Source organism: Aulostomus chinensis, chromosome 18 (genome assembly GCF_037954235.1).
Source record: "Aulostomus chinensis isolate RoL2024-O1b breed Wild chromosome 18, RoL_Achi_v1.0, whole genome shotgun sequence".
Taxonomy (NCBI): domain Eukaryota; kingdom Metazoa; phylum Chordata; class Actinopteri; order Syngnathiformes; family Aulostomidae; genus Aulostomus; species Aulostomus chinensis.
This window is the reverse complement of record NC_141337.1, coordinates 9,929,836-9,950,000: the sequence shown is the minus strand read 5'-3', so window position 1 is coordinate 9,950,000 and position 20,165 is coordinate 9,929,836. Positions and strand designations below refer to the sequence as shown.

At 42.1% G+C, this 20,165-nt stretch overlaps 1 long non-coding RNA gene across 1 annotated transcript; it reads right to left on the bottom strand.

Annotated features, from left to right (window-relative positions):
- Nucleotides 1-569: 569 nt before the first annotated feature.
- On the bottom strand, nt 570-20,154 carry LOC147245077 (uncharacterized). Its single transcript, XR_015110039.1, has 3 exons — nt 19,858-20,154; nt 14,671-14,747; nt 570-945 (listed from the first exon to the last, which is right to left on the bottom strand). It is a non-coding gene; the product is annotated as an uncharacterized LOC147245077 (long non-coding RNA).
- Between the last annotated feature and the right edge of the window lie 11 nt (nt 20,155-20,165).

The window sequence follows — 20,165 nt, the reverse complement described above, 5'->3', positions numbered from 1 at the left end:
CCTATTGCGACACAGATTGCCAGGTTAGCAAAACCTCTTGTTAGTGGCTATAAAGCTTCTCTTAGGAGAAAAGACAATATATCGTTTGTGTCCATTGCTCGTGGACAATTAGGTAGGGGTACAAATGCTGTATGTGCTAAAATCAGGAAAAGAAGTGCGAAAGTGAGAAATAATGGACGCAGCAGCAATATTCCAAGATTAAACCAACCATGACGATGCATTGTAAGCAGCGTCTGTATATCCTGTTGCCACTGGGTAGTGCTCTGACTAATCGTCTCAGAAAAAAAAAATTATATATATATATATATATATATATATATATATATATATATATATATATATATATATATATATATATATATATATATATATACACACACACACACACACACACACACACACTTCCTCGGCCCAGACTACGCGCCTCCACCAATGTTGTTGAAAATCCGCCAAAAGGTTTTTGTGTAATCCTGCTGACAGACAGACCCCATGGAAAACACGACATGTTAAATTAAGAATTTATTTCTTAAGATTATTTCAACATTACATAAATTGATAATAAAACTGGTGACAAGTGCATCTCATGAAACACAGATCCAAAAAAAAACTGAGTATGTAAATTACCTTTTATACATCAATCGATTTTTACACTTCTTTTAACTTCATTCAAAATATTCTGGGTTCTTTGCACAGAGATGTGTCAATTTTTTCTTTTTTTTTGTCTTTTTTTTTTACAGTGTATGATTAACACAAACACTTTCTGACATATAATGTTACAAGTTCATATATCTGTCATTTCCAGCAGCTCATGTATTTCACACCCTGTGCCGTCTCTGCTCTGGGAATTACCATTTCTTATCTTGTACAGTATCAGACTGTGAAAGTGGAGCAATAACATCCTCCGGTGTGCCTCGCCAGGGCAGCGGCGGCCATGGCGGCTGCTGTCTGCGGAGGAAATTAAAGTGAAATACATCTCCATGCTTGGGTCTTGCACTTCACCGACTCAAATCATTTCTCAGCACATTGTTCAATAAGGAGGTTTTTTTTCCCCCTGCAGCCTCATACATCAGTTCTACCTGGCAACAACAATCAAATAGACACAGTAAAGACAGTGTAAAGCATTGGGCTTGCTGTGAGTTCAGTAATCGGTGTTAATGCCTGAAAATGGGGTCAAGGACTTGGATTTGCCCTTTAAACAGCATTTATTGGTCATTAAATACAACTAAACTGCATGTAAACCAAGGAAACACTTTCATCAGCAGATTCTGAGCCCATATTGCATAAGAATCAGTGAAAATCTAAAAGTGCAGGAGTGGCCAGAATTTTTCCCTTGAAGGACCCAAACTAACTAAGAGATGGGCTCTGGGCCAAAAGCAGTCCTTTGCCGGATTGTTAAATTGCCTTTTGTCTGTGTACTGCTGTCTGTTGTACCTGCATTTTCCCTCCTTCATGTACACCACACTACATCCTGCACAAGGTGTCACTCTATCACTTCATGAGATTATATATATATATATATATATATATATATATATATATATATATATATACACACACACACATACATATACACACACACACACACACACACATATGCACATTATCATCTTGTATTTTGTTTTCATCTATTACAGCTGGCAGACCAAATTTGGCCCCCTGGCCCCACTTTGGTCAGCCCTGCTTTGGGGTTTGTGTTTGTTGCCCACTTTGGTCTGGACAAGCCAGTGCTTAAAATGAAAGGACCTTTTCATTCATGACAGAATGAATCAAATGCATAATTCGGAGAATGTTGCTGACAGAAAATCAGTTAGGAAAATATTTGGACTTTCATATGCTACCCTAAACACATAACATGTTAAAAATACAGAGTGTCCTGCACATGCGTGTGCGGGGCAGGCACCAGGGCGCCTGGCCATCCTCTAGTCTCTCTCCACCCGCTCCACATGCTCTGTAAATATCCCAGCATCCCCAGGTGGTGGAGACACCAGTCAACACCAGGAAACTGCCAGCATGACAGACCCACAGTATGTCTTATGCGCTATCGTAATCCCTCCCCACCACGGCCCCCCCAACCCCACTTGACTAAAATCGACCTCCAACACCCTTTAGGCCGCTCAATTGGTCTTGATCCCTATGACGTCCATATGATGCAATAAAAAACATTTAACAAATCGGCTTGTAATTTGTTAATTCGGTGGCACCTGTTTAATTTCTTTTGACTGAATTATATACATTTTTAATTTACTGGATGAAATGGTATATTGCTGCTTTTGCCAGTTAATCTTAGATTAAACTCAACAATTGGAATTAAACAAGTTCCAAAGCTCAAAATTGTAAAAAAAAATAAATAAAAAAAGAGAAAAGAAAAGAAAGGAAAATAATAAATTGAGCATTCATGATTTTTGTAAATTTAATGTACCACTATATCGCTATTGGCTTTAAAGTTTGGTAATAGTATTTTAAAGCATGCATTGACTCTAGGGCTTGCAATACACTCAGGTCTCACTGCCAATACATACATTCATGTTATGATTATGTATTTTCTTTCTTTGTGGCAATAAAGTTTTGGGCTTTTTTTCCTCCTGTTTCTTATGTGCTAACACAATAAAAGAAGTGAGAGGGAGGAGAGGTCTGCTTTTTACTGATGCAGTGGGATTGTATACAGTCAGGCTGCCATGCTCCATAAATGTAAATCAGCATGGCTTTTCTGAGAAAGAAATATGGTTGGGTTATTACAGAGGCCTCGAAGGACGTTCCTCCAGCAGCATCTGTTGAGATGATGCAACAGGTCAGTAGTCGAGACGCTGCTGGTGGCCCTCTGCTCCACTGCAATGAGGGTATGAAATAAATCATGTAAAAGAGGGTCTTTTATACTCTTTGATAGTTAGAGAGCATTTTAAACTCTTTACTCTAACAGAAGCACACTGGTTTCTAGACCGTAGTAAGTGAAGCGTCATGTTTGAGGCTCAGAGGAAAGCAATCGTGTTCACAGTGGACCGAGGCCTGACAGAAATGAACCAGAAAAGTGTGTGTGTGTGTGTGTGTGTGTGTGTCTCTAGCATCTGCAAACAAATTAATTAAATGTATTCTTTATTGCGCTTTGCTGCTCTAAACGCAGAGATATTAGACATGTTGAGGTCATTCCATTCAGAATCTAATGGCCTGAGTTGAAATCGCTGAAGTATTTTGGAATCTACCATCTGATCGTCATAGTTACCGACACTGTTGCCCGCAATGTCCAAGCTCTTGAGTTCCACAAAACAATGTCCAAAAAAAAAAAAAAAAAATTACAGCCCTGTTAACAGAAAGCAGTGTAAACGTGTGCAAATGTACTGAAAACATGTAAGATAGACATCAGGGAGATACTGAACTAATTCTCTGATGGGTGGATAAAATAGCCAGTTCAACTATTAACAAAACAGGGTACATTTATGTGCTATTAGGGCCATTTATTTTCAAAGAGTTGGAAACAACAAGTTGATTAAGTTGACATCGTACCGCCCTCGTTTCAATCCACACTAAGGGCCTGTTTGTGCGTTAGGCCAAATTGAGAAGAAAATATTCTTGCTTTAGATTGGATAATAGCGTTGCAAATCTGATATATTAAATCTTACTCATAGCCAATTAGATCTGGTGAATTTAACACTGAATAATGGTCATTTAGTTTTGACCAGCAGAGTGGAGCGCATTCAGGGGTTGTAGTTTCAAAGTTTTCCTTTACATACTCTCCATTTTACAGCACATCGCTCACACAGGTTGATTTATAGAACTCCAAGCACTTTTATGTAACGTCACAACATTTAATAAAACTCTACTATATTACCTACTGTTACAACATTCCATAAAAAAAACTGACAAAACACTGTATGTCTACTTCTTTGTGCATATCTGTGTGTGTGTGTGTGTGTGTGTGTGTGTGTGCGTGCAGGAATTCCTGAGGGATAATTCCATAATTAGAGCAGATAGCACAGGAAGTTTATTCAGGTGGGCTTTTTAAACAGGCCTGTCTACCTACTCTACTGTAAGAGAGACAGCCGAGCACAAAGGAGTAGAAACAAGAGAGTGTTTAGGTGCTTTCCACTGGTACAGGAGGAGCGTGTATGCACAGGAATACTATCAGTGTGTTTGTTCTGACTGTAATCTGACTGTCTGGTCACATTTGGCTGTACATGTATGAAATACGCGGCTCAGTAACGTGTTTGATCGGCACCTCACGAAAACTGATTGGATTAATTCAGCTGGGCTCAGCATCGTAAGTCGCAAACTATATATAATGTATGCAAATTGTGGAGACCAAATCCATGTTTTTCACTTGTCTCAAAGGAACCCAGTTCTCGACCAAGGGAGTGACATCATCAGATCCAAATCCCGCTCCAGATCAATTCCAAAATCAAACTGTTTGTGAATGTAAATGTTACCAGGTTGTGACCTCATCTGCTCCACCAATTCTGATATTACTGACAGACAATAATGACCTCCGCCACACCAAAGTAAAACAAAGTGACATTCTTTTGAAACGTTAAACTCATCCGCCTCCAAACATAACACATTCTTCTTGGGCCGTTGCTGTACCCCTCCACTGACGAGTGAGAATGGGGCTCATCTGTTTTTATGGGATTCTGCTGATGAAACAAACCAACTGCACCAGTAACATTATGTACCTGGCAGCAGTTAAAACAAAGTTACCTGCATTTCTGACTTAAAAAAAAAAAAAAAGAATATGATTATACATGTAAAAGAAAACACTGGTCTTTAGCTGAATCTACAACAAACTCAGGCGGTAACTCTAGGACACCCAAGACAAACTCTCCTTGGGTCAGAGACAGGAAGCAGATGGCCTTCCTTCACTCTCCATGTGGGATCATATACCATTCATAAGCCCATTAACACCTATGATACAGTAGCCACGCTGCTGCTGCGCTGCACATTAAACCCTGCTCGCACATCTTTGATTTTGTCGTCCTTGTCGTCTTCCGTGTTGAATACAAACAAAGTCACACGGAGGCTGTGTGAAGCTTTCAGCTGCAAATTGCCAAGAACAGTGTGAAAACCCAGTTGAAACCATGTGGTTTTAAACTGCCTCCTCCCCGCCATGTTTTTGGAATCACTTCCAGCTGCTCCACAGCCACTAATGGCACCTTGGGCCCACATTGCTGTTTTAACACAGGCCAAGTCTCAGCCCCCCTCCTGCCTGCTAGCAGCTAAGGAGGTTTTCAACTACTGTTAAACAAATGATTTTTGCCCAGATTATGAGCAATAAAGAGACATCCTGCTGAGTGTCCTGAATGTTGTGTTCATGCACAACAGCAGATCCTACAGTAAGTCAGTGGTAGTTTATATATTTCCTTTAGGAAGCAAATGGAAATCTATGAAAATGCAAACTTATTCAGTTTAATATGTTGATAATCCTTGTGTAAATGTTCTAGGATTAGTTTTGCATCCACTGCACACAAGCAAGACTTCTACTTCTCGGTTGACGGAGGTTAAATCACAGCATTCTAACACCGCGTGACCTCAAAATACAATTACAAACACAAGAGAAAACAGAGAAACACAAGAGAAAAAGAGAAACGGGTAAATGACCTCAAGAGATAACTGTAGCAAGCTACTGGTTTGTTTAACTTGGTGAAACCATGTAGGGTTTAAGTTCTGTTTACCAACGGCCAGAGATGCCCACTGTTCAAATCTAAAAATGTGTGCAGCTGAGCTCACAATCCTCACCTAAATGTGTCCTGACACCCGGTATTCTGTGACGCAGCTACATGTCCTGGACGAAAGAAGATTTGATGATGTAAAGGTTCCAAAGCCTGAAAAGATATTGCAACGACTTGTATGTTTTCATCTTGTGTTACGCTGAAGAACCTTCCATCATGTTCATTATCAGTGACATCACTTTACAGAGGGATCAACCTGATAACTGATGACCCCACCCCTCCAAACTCCTGTCAGTTGTTTTTTTTTTAAACCCCCCAAAAGCACCCGAGGTTCATAACAGTGTGTGTGTGGGGGGGGGGGGGGGTCACGTGGAAAAAAGAATACCACATCGAAACTTGAAAAGTGCCAAAGTGAATTCCTCAGCTCCACTGTGTTTTGAGGTTTTTGATGGTGTAACGTAGAACTGCCTACTATTGAAATACATGAATATGGAAGGAACCATGAACACAGAAATATTTACTGTTATTTATAAGAAAAGGAAAAAAAAGTAAAAGTCTAACCTGGTTACCACACATTTGATATTGAGTGTGAGGTATTTATTCACGTGTGTGTATGTTGATGAGGGCCTATGAACCATGCTGGCAGGTCAGATCGACAACTAGAGCAGGAACCTTTCTGCTCCATCTCTCTGGGGGCTGAGCACATGTTAATAACTTATTGTAACTCTCCTGGATTCTACATGCAGGGGAACAGAACACTTGTCAACCGACTTGTATGTACCTGATTAAATGGAACCAGATTGCCATCCCTAGATCAGCAAGGGTACTGCAGCCCAGGCAGCTGGGCAACATGACGGTGAGGCCTACTTTAAGGAAGGGAATGTTTCAACTCGTTGATAATGTGGTTTATGCATTTGCACATATACTCTGCAGTTATTGTTGATATGCAAACCCATGTTTGTGTGTCTGATCATCATAAAATGTTTTTTTTTTTTTATTTGAAGAATTCGGTAAGTACTGCAACTTTGCTGGGAAATGCTAATTATATAGCAAAAATACAACCATACACAGGATGTGGCTTGCATTTTCCACTATATCATGCAGCTCTCGTGTGAGGGGCTTTATAAAGCAACCTAACATGCCTATTTTTAAACACGGATGTCATTTCTTTGATTGGGATGAGGCCAGGATAAGGTTTCTGAAGTTTGTAGATGAATATGAGAACATGTTTTTTTGGTGCCTCGGTGTGGCCACAAAACCTAAATTTCCTACATTTTATCTTTCCATCTCATAAAGAACATTCCTGAAACAAGAACAATACACCTCAGGGCGGTTAGACCATTCCCTCAAGGTTATCACACTGGATGTGTCTTCTCCAAGACTATGTTTAATGGATGATTTAACCCCATCAATAGTTTTTATTGTTTGTTTGCACAGATCATTATTCCCACCACAGAAAAGCTATGAGAAATAACAATGGCTAAATGTGCAGCCAATAATTTCAACAAGGTAAATTTTAACAGATGTTTGGAGAAAAAAAAAAAGTCAAATGTCAGTGAAAACCTTTGGAATTTCAAGGTCCAGGGTACATTAAAACATCAGATACAAAAAAATAGTTTTCTGCTGGTATGCGTAGTAAGACATCAATGAGTAATTGTGTAGAGGACTGGTTGAAGGATGAAGTATTTAGGAGCTTAGTTTAGTACATTAACACACCTTTGTGTGGCCCGTATGTAATAAAACTGAACAAATGTCGTCATCTGTTTCTTATTCCGCAGGCAACCAAAACTACATAGTTTGTGTGGCTGTCCGAGATGTGACAGAGCATGATGTACGAATTTCAATAGTCCTGGCCAGAAACCACCGGGGCTATTTATAGTATCAAAAGAAAACCACAGACTGACGTCAAAGATGCACGAACTGGCAGATGCCAATAGTAATGTCAGAAGTGAAAGTGGTTTGCATATGAGCAGAAGAGACAAAAAAAAAAGTCCTATTGCGACACAACTAGTCCCTGCCAGAGCACAGGGAGGAGTTCTCCAGAGCATATATTAACCCAGTCTGTCCTACACTGCGGCAGCAGGCATGCCATCATCCCCTGGCGTCCCCATCCTTCCTCAGGATGTGATGATTGGGTGAGCTGACGTCTCTGGCATCAGATAGGCTTCCAGAATCACTACGTAGACAAGAGTGCGTGTGTCGGTGTAAAACAGTTTTCATAGCAAATTGGTGCAAATTCTCCTACAACAAGATTTAGTCCAGACCAGTGTTAGACACATTAGCCTAGTTAGAGCTTTATACAATAGTATATTTGGAGAGAAGATGGCAAAACACGCTATGAGTCACTGGATTCCAATTATGAGTCATCCATTAAATAATAATTAACCGCAGCTTTAAGTTGTGCAACCCTATTTTTCTCCTTTCCTAATCCTTTTTACCCTGAATGTTAGACAAACAAACTAAAGGGCCACGGACCACAATTTGCGCAAAATAAAGCTCAAATTGCTGTTTCTGTGAGCTCAGCCAGTGCTGAGTGATAATATGGCGAGCCTTTCCAAAACAAAGTTTTAGCCACATGAGCTGTTTATGGCCGACACAGAGGAAGTCAGCTTGGTTTTAGCCAGCAACAGAGCAATCACTTTAATGAGTGTCAAGAGGTGGCACAGACAGGGTGACAAGAGTTTATGTCCTGTTGTACTCCAGTCACCCAAAGATGTTACACCTTAATCTTCAGCAGCAGAATAGCTGACACATCAAATTCTCATATCGGTACACGACAACCTCAAGGAGCTGCAGCCCTGACAGATTCACAGAGAGTTGGAGAAGCAACGCACAACTTCCTCCCTCAGAGATTATTCCCACCAGCCAACCATCAGGATACATACACACACACACACACACACACACACACACACACAGAGAATTCCTGCAGCTGTTCAACATGTGCATTTCCATGGAGTCCAGCTAAAGACGCTAATACACATTCACACCTGTTGGCGCCAACCAGCTTTGACTGACAACTTCCCTTCCGCCATCATCACCTCTCAATAGCTGGAGCGCCGTCCAAGCAAACAGTCCATCAGCAGTGAGTCGGAAGGCTCTGCCATACAGCGTTAGTATCAACAACCTTTCCACATCTCTGCTGATTAACAGACAAAGACTGGAAAAAAAAACAGGAGGAAAATGTCTTTTTTTTTGTTTATGGAAGCTCCCTTACCAGAATATGAGCCACCAGTTGGGAATAACATTAGGTGCACAGGACAATAGGAGCCAAACTACTGGCTATTTGTGTGTAAGCTTCATGGATTTTTGGTTGACCAATCATCAAGAAAATCAATCACGAAATCATAAGGAGTTGGACAACTGTGTATGGATGGGGGAGGTGTAAATAACTACTGCTAACTGTGAAAAACTATCTGATGTTATGAGAGTGTCCCAAATGAAGTCTTAAACTCTCAAGGTTCTCTTCTTAAATGACAGATTTACATGTTTCCACCAAAGAAAAATTCAGCAGACTCCCCATGTTCAGGATCCCAGCCTGTGTTTGACATAAATCCAACAACAGCATCTTCAACCCAGAGATACCACTCCAAACGCTCCATCTCACCTCAGGACAGACGATGAAAAGACAGCACTTGCTCTGCAGTGAGGGAGGCATCGCTCTGGCATGAACTCTGATCCCCTTGTCGTCTGTTTATTCAAACTACAGATGGATGAGTCTAAAAGAGGGGAAGGAGGGTTGTGTGGTAAAGTCATCACGCGGTGATGTAAAGCAGGAGCACGCCAAGGCTTCTCCACCAGTTCAAAAGGAAATGAAATACTTATTTGATTTTTGGTTCACCTTTTCCCCCAAAGAAGATTCATTCGCTTCTACCCTGCAGATTTATACATGTTGTTCTTGAGACTGTCTGTGTAATATATGTCAGAGATTCACAAGAGAGATTCACCAATTTGACCCCAAGGACAGGGGAGGTGTGTCCAAATGTCCTTGTGATGACAAACTGCTCGTCTCCTCTGGAATCTTAAACTTGTAGAGGTGCATGTTACATCTACAAACACTCCTGAATTTCATCTGTAAATCACAACCAATAATATTAAACCACATGCGGGTTAAAAAAAAACAAAAACAAAAAAAACACTGGAATGGAGATTGTATTTTCTTCCGCTGATGAAAAACAGTAACTGTGGTCAGGGAAACTGTGGTACAGAGCACAGCCTTCAAATAGTTCAAGATGCAAAGTTGATATTTGTTTATAGAATTCTTTGGATGTGTATAATCACAAAATAATAATATTTAACTTTCTGCAGTGGAAAAATTAATTTGTCCTCCACATCGACAATCTGATGATGTGTTACTATGCAGAAAGTGACATTATGACCCATCGCACTTACACTGCATCTGTTTGCTCTTTGATCATGAATCCCACCATAGAGTGAACAACACTGTATACAAGTAGACATGGTTACTCACCTACCGCTACACCCCCCCCCCCCCCCGCCCAATTCAGCAGTGAAATGAATAAAATGTGACCATGCAGAAAATCCACCAAGGTAGAGGTATCAAAGATGGTGTAAAATTCCATAACCCAATACTGCTACCAGAGGAATTTAGCAAACATGATTTCAGTCCAGTTTGGATCAGAATGAATGCAGGTGTCATTGCGGATTTGGTGAAACATTTGAGTTACAGAGTGGATAGGCGATAGGACTGTAGCGATCCACGAATCTCGTGATGCGATACACAATATCATATATATCACGATATTCAGCTCACGATACACATGCATCCTTTTATGACAGATATTAAAAGGGACAAAGTGATTTTGGTGACATCTTGTGAGTGTTCCACTGACTTGGATTGAATTAATTGAACTGAGAGCATCAATAACACAATTTACTCTATGGCTCTGACTGGCAGCTTGCAAATGTTGGACAAAATGAATCAAAGATGTGGTGAGAAAATTAGTTTCATTTATTGAAAGTGAGTGCAAATTGTAGCTTGCAAGCTTGTGAAAAGTAAAGTGAACAATGGGGTCTAAGTGTGGCAAGTGGCCTGCTTTAGCAGCTTTTTTTTAAAGCTTGATACTGAACATATGAGGCAGCCACGAGCCAGTCTAGCCACCAGGTTTAACTAAAAGTAAACCATGGCAGCCAATAATTCAATTTGCGGGTGACTATAGCATAGCGGGGCTCCATCGCGTTCACCATGAGCCTAAAGCTAAAGCTAAAGTTTTCCACCACCGAATAAGGTCACAAATCCTGAAAAGTAAGCAATGGACTCAATTTTCTACGACCTCGGTGAAGAAGATGGGAACTTGTGACAACCATCGCCGTCACTGTCCAGTGTGGTTTGTTTCTGGTCACGCCGCAGCTTCTTGGGCTTGGTCTTAGTTAGTATTTCCTTGTCCGGGTTATGACATTTTAGGTGGGCTCGCAGGTCTGTGGTGTTTCCAGAGTACTAGAAATAGAAATTGCTGCTGTAATTTGATTCTTTTAAAACGCCATGTACCTTGCTATGCCCCCAGGTGTTGAACAGGTGTGTTGCCACAGCGTGCACAACTGAAGTTGCTCACATTGATCCTCACTGTGCTCAGGGAGCTTGTGAGTATACCCAGACACATGAAAAATTAGAGGGAACATTGAGTACGATTCTTCCCAAATGAGAGTTATGGAGCTACTGAGATGGAGAACATAAGGAAGCTGCCATTTTAGGGCCAAATCAGGTTGCCGTTTTCAGCTCCAAAGGAGAGCCGCCAGACAATTAATCCTCAACATGCCGAGTCAGCCTTGTTGTCTTAGTCAGGATACAGCTCTGCTCTATCTGCAACGGCTGGACGCCGTCCCAGTTTATCACCTGTGCCTCCTCTCCTCTTAGCCCGGACACATTGGGTCAAGCTGCTTCCTGGGAGCCCCACCACAACTGATAACGTCCATTCAATTATTCAGATGCAGCAGCATGGCACACATCTCCATCTGCTTCCTGATAATCCACGTCTGATAGCACCCTTGTTTATGTGAAAGCTGTGTGAATAAAAATACGAAATCTTTGTTATACAATCGCCAGCCAGTAATCAACATTAGAGGGACTGACAAAAGTTGGAGAATCAATGTGTGTGTACATTGAAAGTAAAATCACAGTTCATAATGTTATCTGCTGTTTTTATGAGCTCATCAATGTTATCCACCACAGAACCTCTCAGCTGAGCCGGGGAGCCAGAGAGGGAGCGGCTGCAGCGAGACCCCGAGGTGAAGAGGCTACCACGATCCTTCCTCCCTCTTGAGTGTACTCTGACATCCCAGAGCAGCTTTATCTCAGTGCTCGGAGTGTGTCACAGCACACTCCATCATGGCGTAAAAAGTGTGAAGACCTGTACCCTCAGTTGTTGTCAGTGTTGGCTTGCAGCCCACACCACCAGCTGTACCAGAAACCACACCAACTATCTGATGGCTGTGAAGCCCCGAGAGTGGGAACCCTTGGGTATGGTGATCTTTTACCATTTTATTTGCACTAGATTTCAAAGTGAAGATTTTGACGCAACATCATGACAACTGAGTAGTCAAACTGGATCCGAGCTTCAAAAGTGGTCAGTATCACAGCACCTTTCTGACAAAATGCTTTGTATGTACTTTACAAGTGACACAACAGATAAGACACTAAAATTTAAAAAAAAATTGATTTAGAACAATGCACACCGAAGCAATGAAGAGAAACTAAAACCAAATAAACAAGTTTATATGATAAAACCAAAATAGAATCCTTTAGGACCTGCTATTAAAGAATATAACTTGCTGAACTATTTAACAGAAACTGTGCTATAATCCTTCTCCCTTTGTAACAGCCATGATTGATAGAAGACTTGGTGGACGGCACCAGAGACTCAATTTAGCTCAACAAGATACAACATGGAAGTGAATTCCAGGGATTTGGCTCCTTACCGCCCTAGGAGCCTTTGGGAGTCTATTACCAGAGCAGTAATACTTGCAGAATCTTCAAACATCCCTGCCCTGATAGCCCGCCATTTGTCAGAGAAGAATGAATTCAAAAGAGCAGCACCGCGTCCCAGTTGCCAAGGGAGGTGCCCCCCCACCCCCACCCCCCACCCTCCGCACCGGCTGTCATTCGGCCAGCTGAGGGTGAATTAGTTTTAGCAGTAGAAAGTCAGACAGGCTCACCTCAAACATTGCGCAGCTATTGCTGTATAGTACATATCAAATGTCGGGGCCAGTCGCCATTTTCTCTCCCAAAAGTTGAGTGTAATACAAGCAGGCAGTGGCCCCATCAGGCCAATGAATTCTACAAATCACATTTGGAAAGAAAAAGGTAGAGCGTCTTTTTTTTCTTTATACAGCCAACGCCCAAACAACATTCATTTCAGTCAGTATGCTCATTAATAACCTCTAATTGATTGTGACCTTCCTGTTATCACCAGCTAAATCATGTAATTCTAGATTCTTTGTAATTAGTCTGTGTTGTTTGTGCAAGCTTGATGTAAACCATTTGGAAATCCATCCTACGGAGCATTACAAGGTAGAGTAAACAGGCTATTTTTCAAAGCCAAGAGCACCTCCTGGACATATTTATGAATGGTCAGATTCAGACATTTCATACATTTCATTACAAACTAACATTTAGACCCCAAAACCTTCTTGAACCACAAAATTGATTTGCCTGGAAATATTGCTGCTGTTGGCAACAGGCAAATATACATGTTTTGTTTTGGAAATCAGAGACAGAACATGAGTGCGCTGCCAGTGAGCAGCAGCAGCAACAACCAAACGACTCCGCCTGGCAGGAAATGACACGCGTGTTGTTCCTGGGCATCACAGGGTAGTGCTGACTTGCCCAAAATAGGCCGCGCCAGTAACAACAATATTACACACAGATCTCTCTATGCGAGTGCAGGTTAAAAAGCAGGGCCTGGCAGCCGCTCCTTCCCCTCATTATTTCCGTCTACTTCCACTGCAAGAAAATCCTCAATCCTCTGATGCCATCTCTAAAAGCCAAGACAACCAACAAATCACACGCTGATCCTCAGTGAGTGCTCCTGGTTATACTGAGCAGAGGTGGAGGGTCTGAACACCGACACTGAACATTTACCAAAAATGCAAAACGATTCAATTCTGTTCACTATCACGAGAGCGCTAGCATTGTAAAGAGCAAGTGAAGCTAATATTTTGGATCATTAAATGCAGCACGTAATGCATCTTTTCATATTTTACGTTTAAAGTCGTCTTTTTATATTATAGGTTTAAAAAGAAAAAACGCAAACTGAATCATCCTTGACAGCTCAACATGCCGAAATTTAAGATGAGAGCACAAAATCTTTGCATCCTGACACGAACCGTCTCAACACGCATGAGTTGTCATGGAATGTACATTTCTTCAATGTGTCACGTGTGACTTTGCAGCCTCTCTGCAATGGCTCTTGTGAGCTTGCAGCACATTTTTTAAACATACCCATATGTCGTCAATTTGATACGGAGGTTTCTTTATTTACGTGTGTTTTGTCTATTTGCGTGTGTTTTGGTAAGCTGCGGCGTGTTGAGTTGTCAGGACCACCATGGCCAAACCTTCAAAAAAGGATACTTTAGTAGCTGAACATTCGACCAGATTTGTTGGCCACACTCAAGGTGATGTGACTCCCTGCTCGCAACACAGGAGGAGTTTTCCACTGTGAGACTGAAGAGCCTTTGCCGTGGTGTGTACATGTGTCGTTAAGAATAATATCTGACCAGTGTGTTTGTCTCCATGGTTGCTGATTTTCATAAACTTATCTGTGGTATTGCCTAATAAAGAGTGGGATTCATTTATTTAAACTGTGACCTCCCCTCACATGCAGTCGTGTGTATTGTAGCCGTTTTCAAGTCTCACCACAGCAATGCATGCACTCATCACAAGCACAAATATACAGCCCAATGTTTCTCTACTGCATCGGAGCTCTTAATGGCGACATTGATTATTTTGCTCCGCTGCTGACGAGAACATGTAGTGTCTGGGGTTCGTGCAGGAACTCACCTCAGCAAGGCCCAGTCAGGGTCTCAAGGCTACTCGGCGCTGTCTGCTGCCACTGTACTCCGCTCACCAATCCATATCTGTGGAATTAAAATTGAGGATAAATATTATTAAGTGCAATCGGAGAGGGTGTTGTGTATTTGTGCTGGGGCCAAGAAGAGAGGCACTGTGAAACTGAACACCACTCTGGAGCCTGACCACAGGAGAGCTTCGTCGGAGGCAGATGAACCATCTCCCTCCGTGAGCCGCCACAGGCATCAGGGAATACCGAGGTGAAAGGTCAAGGTGGAGAGTGACGTCATTTCCACGACTAACACGGCATATCATGGGCTACAGCTAACACAACTCCATGATATATGGAGGCTGTGGATCACTTTCACCCAAGTTCTTCCTGTTCCTCATAGTCTCGCTTCTTTTTTTATTTTCCTTTTTGTCTCTCATCACCAGGTGGAGAAAAACCTACCCATAATCCAACTTCTGTAATCTCATACAGGATAACTGTCAGCGCCTCCATACACCGTGGAAGTCTCTCCCAGCTTGTTACGACACTGGCACCAGTAGTAATCACTCTAATCCTCTGGTATCCATGGTAAACAAAACCTCTTGCACAGTCATTATCTATTCACAGCCAAAGTTCAGATAACAAAGCACATCAGGGAGAGGAGGATGAATGAAGGGAGATGCAAAAAAAAAAAGCTAGAGAGAAAGAGTGTGAGAGACGGCAAACCAGAAGAGACATGGAGACAAAGAGGAAAGAGAGAGAGAGAGAGAACAGTATTTAATTGCATTATATAACACTCGTCTATGTGCCAGGGAGCAACTGTTTTCTCTATTTCAAAAGGATAGTTTTCTGTTGTAAAAGCTCCAGGCGTTTCTCGGCCTTGATGTAAACCAATACTTTGTTGTTTGATTTATGCAACAAGATCCCAACCCCTCCAAGGAAGAAAATGCTACGCTGTCAAACTGCTGGAGACTTCGTATAACAATTTTGATAAATTTACGACGAAAAAGTATGAAGGTGGTGAACACTTCAATCCCTGCAAAGAACAGCCATCCATCACTGGACAGAAACGTGGAACAGAAAGAGTAAGGGCTTTCAGGGACAAGCAGACAGAGAACATGGGTGGGAACGTGACAGGCCTGCTACACCCTCTTCACTCGCTATTTGGACGCGTATGCCGCAAAAGAAGGTGGTTCTGAGGTGTGTGTGGGTGTGTGTACAGAAACTGAACCCGGCGGCGGCAGAACTGTCATGCTAATTCTTCATGCCTCTTCTGCTGGAAACGTAGGAACAGCTGAGGATCTGCTGAAGAGCTGCAGAGTCAGGGGGTTGTTCACATGCTACTAGTGTTAGCGGAAGCTATCAGGCTAACAAAAATAGTTCAGTTTTTATTTTGGGTCCCATTTATCACCATGGACATTTCAAATACTGCAGAGATATGCTCTCAGGTACTGAATGCAGCTTCCAGTAAGCATTTTACATACTTACTTCTCGAGTGATACTTTTTTAATGAAAACGACAGAGTTACAAATCACCCTCAAAACGGCTTCATGATATGAAAATATAAACCAATTCAACAAACTTGGATTTTATTTTCCCCCACCTCTTTGTTTCAGGCACTTTTCCACTTAAAGCAGTTTTACAGGATAACAAATAAACTGCAACTCTCATACTTACTCCTCTGGAATTGAAATTAGTAGTGAAAGACAATCGATAACCAATAGTAAGAGCAATTCAATCAGTGCCAAAAAAGGTACCAAAGTTCAATACCTTGCCTTACTACCTTTAAAGGTTCAGGACCTAACTCCAAAGGACCAAGTACGAACAAACAGCTTAGCAGGCTTTGTGCACATGAAGTGTAACTGCCTTCAACCAGGTAGATGTAGCAGGGAATTAGCAGAATAATTAAGGTGGGTAAGGATTTCAGCACAGAAGTCCCTGAAAAAAGTGGTTACAGCCGCAGAAGCAGTCACCTTTATGCAGCCCCTCTCTCCGTCATACATGCACAGGTAACCCAGGAGCTCTGGGGCCCGTTTCACAAGCAGGTTTAGTGAAAACTCGGGGTCTATTAACCCTGAAATAAGGAAAACACCGAGTGTTCCGTTTCACAAAGGGAGGTAACTCAAACCAGAGAAAGAGGGTTAACTCTAGCCTGTTTCACAGACAGCGGTAACTTAAGCTCTCGGTCAGCTACCGCAGTAACAGGTCGGGTCCAGGTTTTTGTCAATGAACCTCGAGTTTCTCGCTGTCTCCGCCCACTTTCAGAGCCACATGCCCCATTTGATTTCCGCATTCGTTCATCAGCAGGCGAGTTTATCAACTGACATGGCATGTCCTTTTCTTGACGATCATTCAATCAACATTTTATGAAGGCACTGGTGTCTCGGGGGTTGGGTTCTAAGGATGAACTCCCTCAGCCACTGGCCTTCCTAAACTCTGGCTTAGGGCCGGCTCCTGTGCCTCTGTTAGAGGTGGTGGTGCTGGTGCTGGTGCTGGGCCACCACCCGTTTTACGGGCATCTGCCTTCTTTCTGTTGGCTGATTATGTTGGGGATAAAACAGCTATTGTACACAGTCAAACAGCCACTTAATATTTAATTTACAATGCAGAACACGGGGTACCCATGAGATGGTCTTACCTGTTTAAATCATGTTTTTATGCTTCATTTTACGTTGCTGCCAAGTGCGTTTCTCCCCCGCGGTGTTGCATCTAAACGATATAAATTAATGCGCTACCATGTAAGCAGCTTCCTCCGTAATAATCATGATTGCAAAGGACTACATTTAAACTCACGCATTGACCGGAGCAGCAATGTTCTTCCACGCCATCTCTCTCTCTCTCTCTCTCTCTCTCTCTCTCTCTCTCTCTCTCTTTTGCAGCTGTAGAGGTGTTGCACTTCTTTTTAAACGCGTGTTGGAACTCTTCACATGATCGCATCAAGATTTCCAACTCCACTGACGTGAAAAACGACGCTCTCCGCTTCTCCGTCGCCATGGTGACTCGGTGAATCGGGGCTCCATTTATGCTGGCTTTTTAAGAGTTGTCGTGATCGCGCTTTACCCCAGGTAAACCTACTCCGAGTTGATCAAACTGATTCAAATCCGCTATTCTGAAACCGAAAATTCGGAGTTTTCTAACTTAGGGTTGATCAACTCGGAGATCGGGATTAAACTCAGGGTTTGCTGAACTTGCTTTGTGAAACCGACCCCTGATGTAGTTCCATCCAGTGTTTATTCCCCGCCACACAAAAGGTCAGCGAGGGCAGCAGCAGCTTCTCACAGTGTAAATGTAACACAGCACCTGAAATGTTACACTATCTTGCTTCGCCCCCCCCCCCCCCCCCCCCCCCATTATTTGGGAAATGCTAGACATATTTCTGGGCTTCTCAAACACACTCTCATCTTACCATAACAATCTGATTCAATATGTGGTATTATTGTTATGGATCGCAGAGGCAGATCTGACCGTCTCTCCAGTAGACAGTTTGGGATTGAAATTCCAGCCCCAGTAAGAATTCAGTAGAGTTAAGATTTCTCTGCCCAAGGTGAGTTTGCAGCGAGCCAAACGTACCTGGCCTGAACAGAACGGTGAAAAACATTTAGGATTGTAACGAGGAGAGCCCTTGACAGTCCATTGTTTGTTTTTTTTGCAATTTCACTACAAAACAAGGATGAAAATGATTAACTATTTGTGACGGAGCCCTGGAGTGGCCATACAGACAGAAAACACACATTTTGTGCACCACAAGATTTGGGGTGGAAAAAAAAAAAAAGCTACAAGTTACACGTGTAGCCAACTGTAAAACTACAGTTATGCCATACATCCAATTATAAAATAATCAAATAGTATTTTGATTACTGTCGTGGCCTCAAATTAATCCGTGTGTGAACAATGTGCCACTTTTTTTCTTCCCAAGTCCCTCCAGGACACCAACATTTTTTCATACACTTGTATTTGTTTTTACTGTACAAGGAGCTTAAGATAAGCATTACTAATATGTTCTGACATGTTCCTGTTGAGTGTATTAAATACTTTATGCAATACTGTTGTAATTCTGCCTCTGGTCCCATGCACGTCTCCAAAAGAAGGCATTGCTAGGAAACCAGTACTTGCAAAATTAAGAGAAATCTCAAAATGCTGTGCCTCTCATAATCCCATGAGGTATGTTCCCACTTAACCAGTAATTGTATTTTCTCTTCACGTATTTAATAGAACAACATGGCAGCAGTGCTCTTAATTTCTTCCGTGTGCTTGGAGGACAACCTAAGTGTTGAGTGCAAGCAGAAGTGCACACAATTAATATAATTCACAGATGTGTGCGCTGAGGTTTTTCCCCTCACCCCCTCAGCGAAGCACCGCACCGCAGGCAGGGTTCTCAACCTCAGGGTTTGGACACGGTCTCGGCTCTCACCTCATCGTGACCTACTGGCACATACATTTCAAATGACGTAGTAATTAAAATACACTAATTTGATAATAATGCAATAACAGCAGCACCCTCAAGGGCTAATTTAAAGAAAACATTTTCCCAGACCGCCAGTAAAGCATATGTAATGCCTCATAGAGAATACAGTAGCCTGCCGCTGGACGCTGTGAAGCCTCCAGGGTATTTCAGGGTGCTGATTTCATACCACAATTAATATTATATTATTCCCCTTTTGGCTAAGAGCGCCTGGCTGGCGGCGGTGCTTATGAGTGACATTGGATCCTCAAGGTGTAAACTTGATGAATATCTGAGGCTGTTTTGGAAAGGGTTAAGTTTGAGGCTCAGCCACGGATCAAAGCACACCTATGATTTAAAGTTGAACTTAACATCATTCTCACTGGATTGCACAGTTAATGCAGGGAGAGGGTCCGTCTTAGATTTAAAAAGGAGGACTCAGTGAAGCTGGAGAAAGATTATTGAGATTTCAAATCAACAGCAAAGCAAACACACCGCTCCCATCAGGCCTCAGTGCCATGGCAATGACTTCCAAGGAGAAATTAATGCATTTAATGGGCAGCACAGGATTGCAACATATATTTTCACTAACAAAACAGAGATTTCTCAGCACTCTTTGATATATAAATAATGTTTAATACACTTCAAATGTTAAAAAAGGTACAATTAAAATTTTTTTTTTAATTTTTGGCTACACTACAGTGTAAATAGTGACCTAAAGTCCCAGAAGGCATTTTGACAATCTTACCAGCATCTGTGGTGCACTTAGCAGTCTGCTAGCTTCTTTGCACCCTGCCGCCATGTTGTCCAAAGGGTTAGCTCGCGAGCTCGCTAGCTCTTAGCTTAGCTTGTAGCCACACTTGCTCCTCAACCCCCATGGTGGTTGTGGGCTAACTATGCATGAGCTGCTCATTCCAAACCACACTGTTCCTCATCAACAGAGCCGGGGTTGTGTGTAACACAGTGGACACCTAGTGGACTGTGGGGATATTCACAGAAATGTCACCAAAAACAAAAGTGTTGTTTTTTTTTTTAATGTTTTCCACTCAGGTTCCT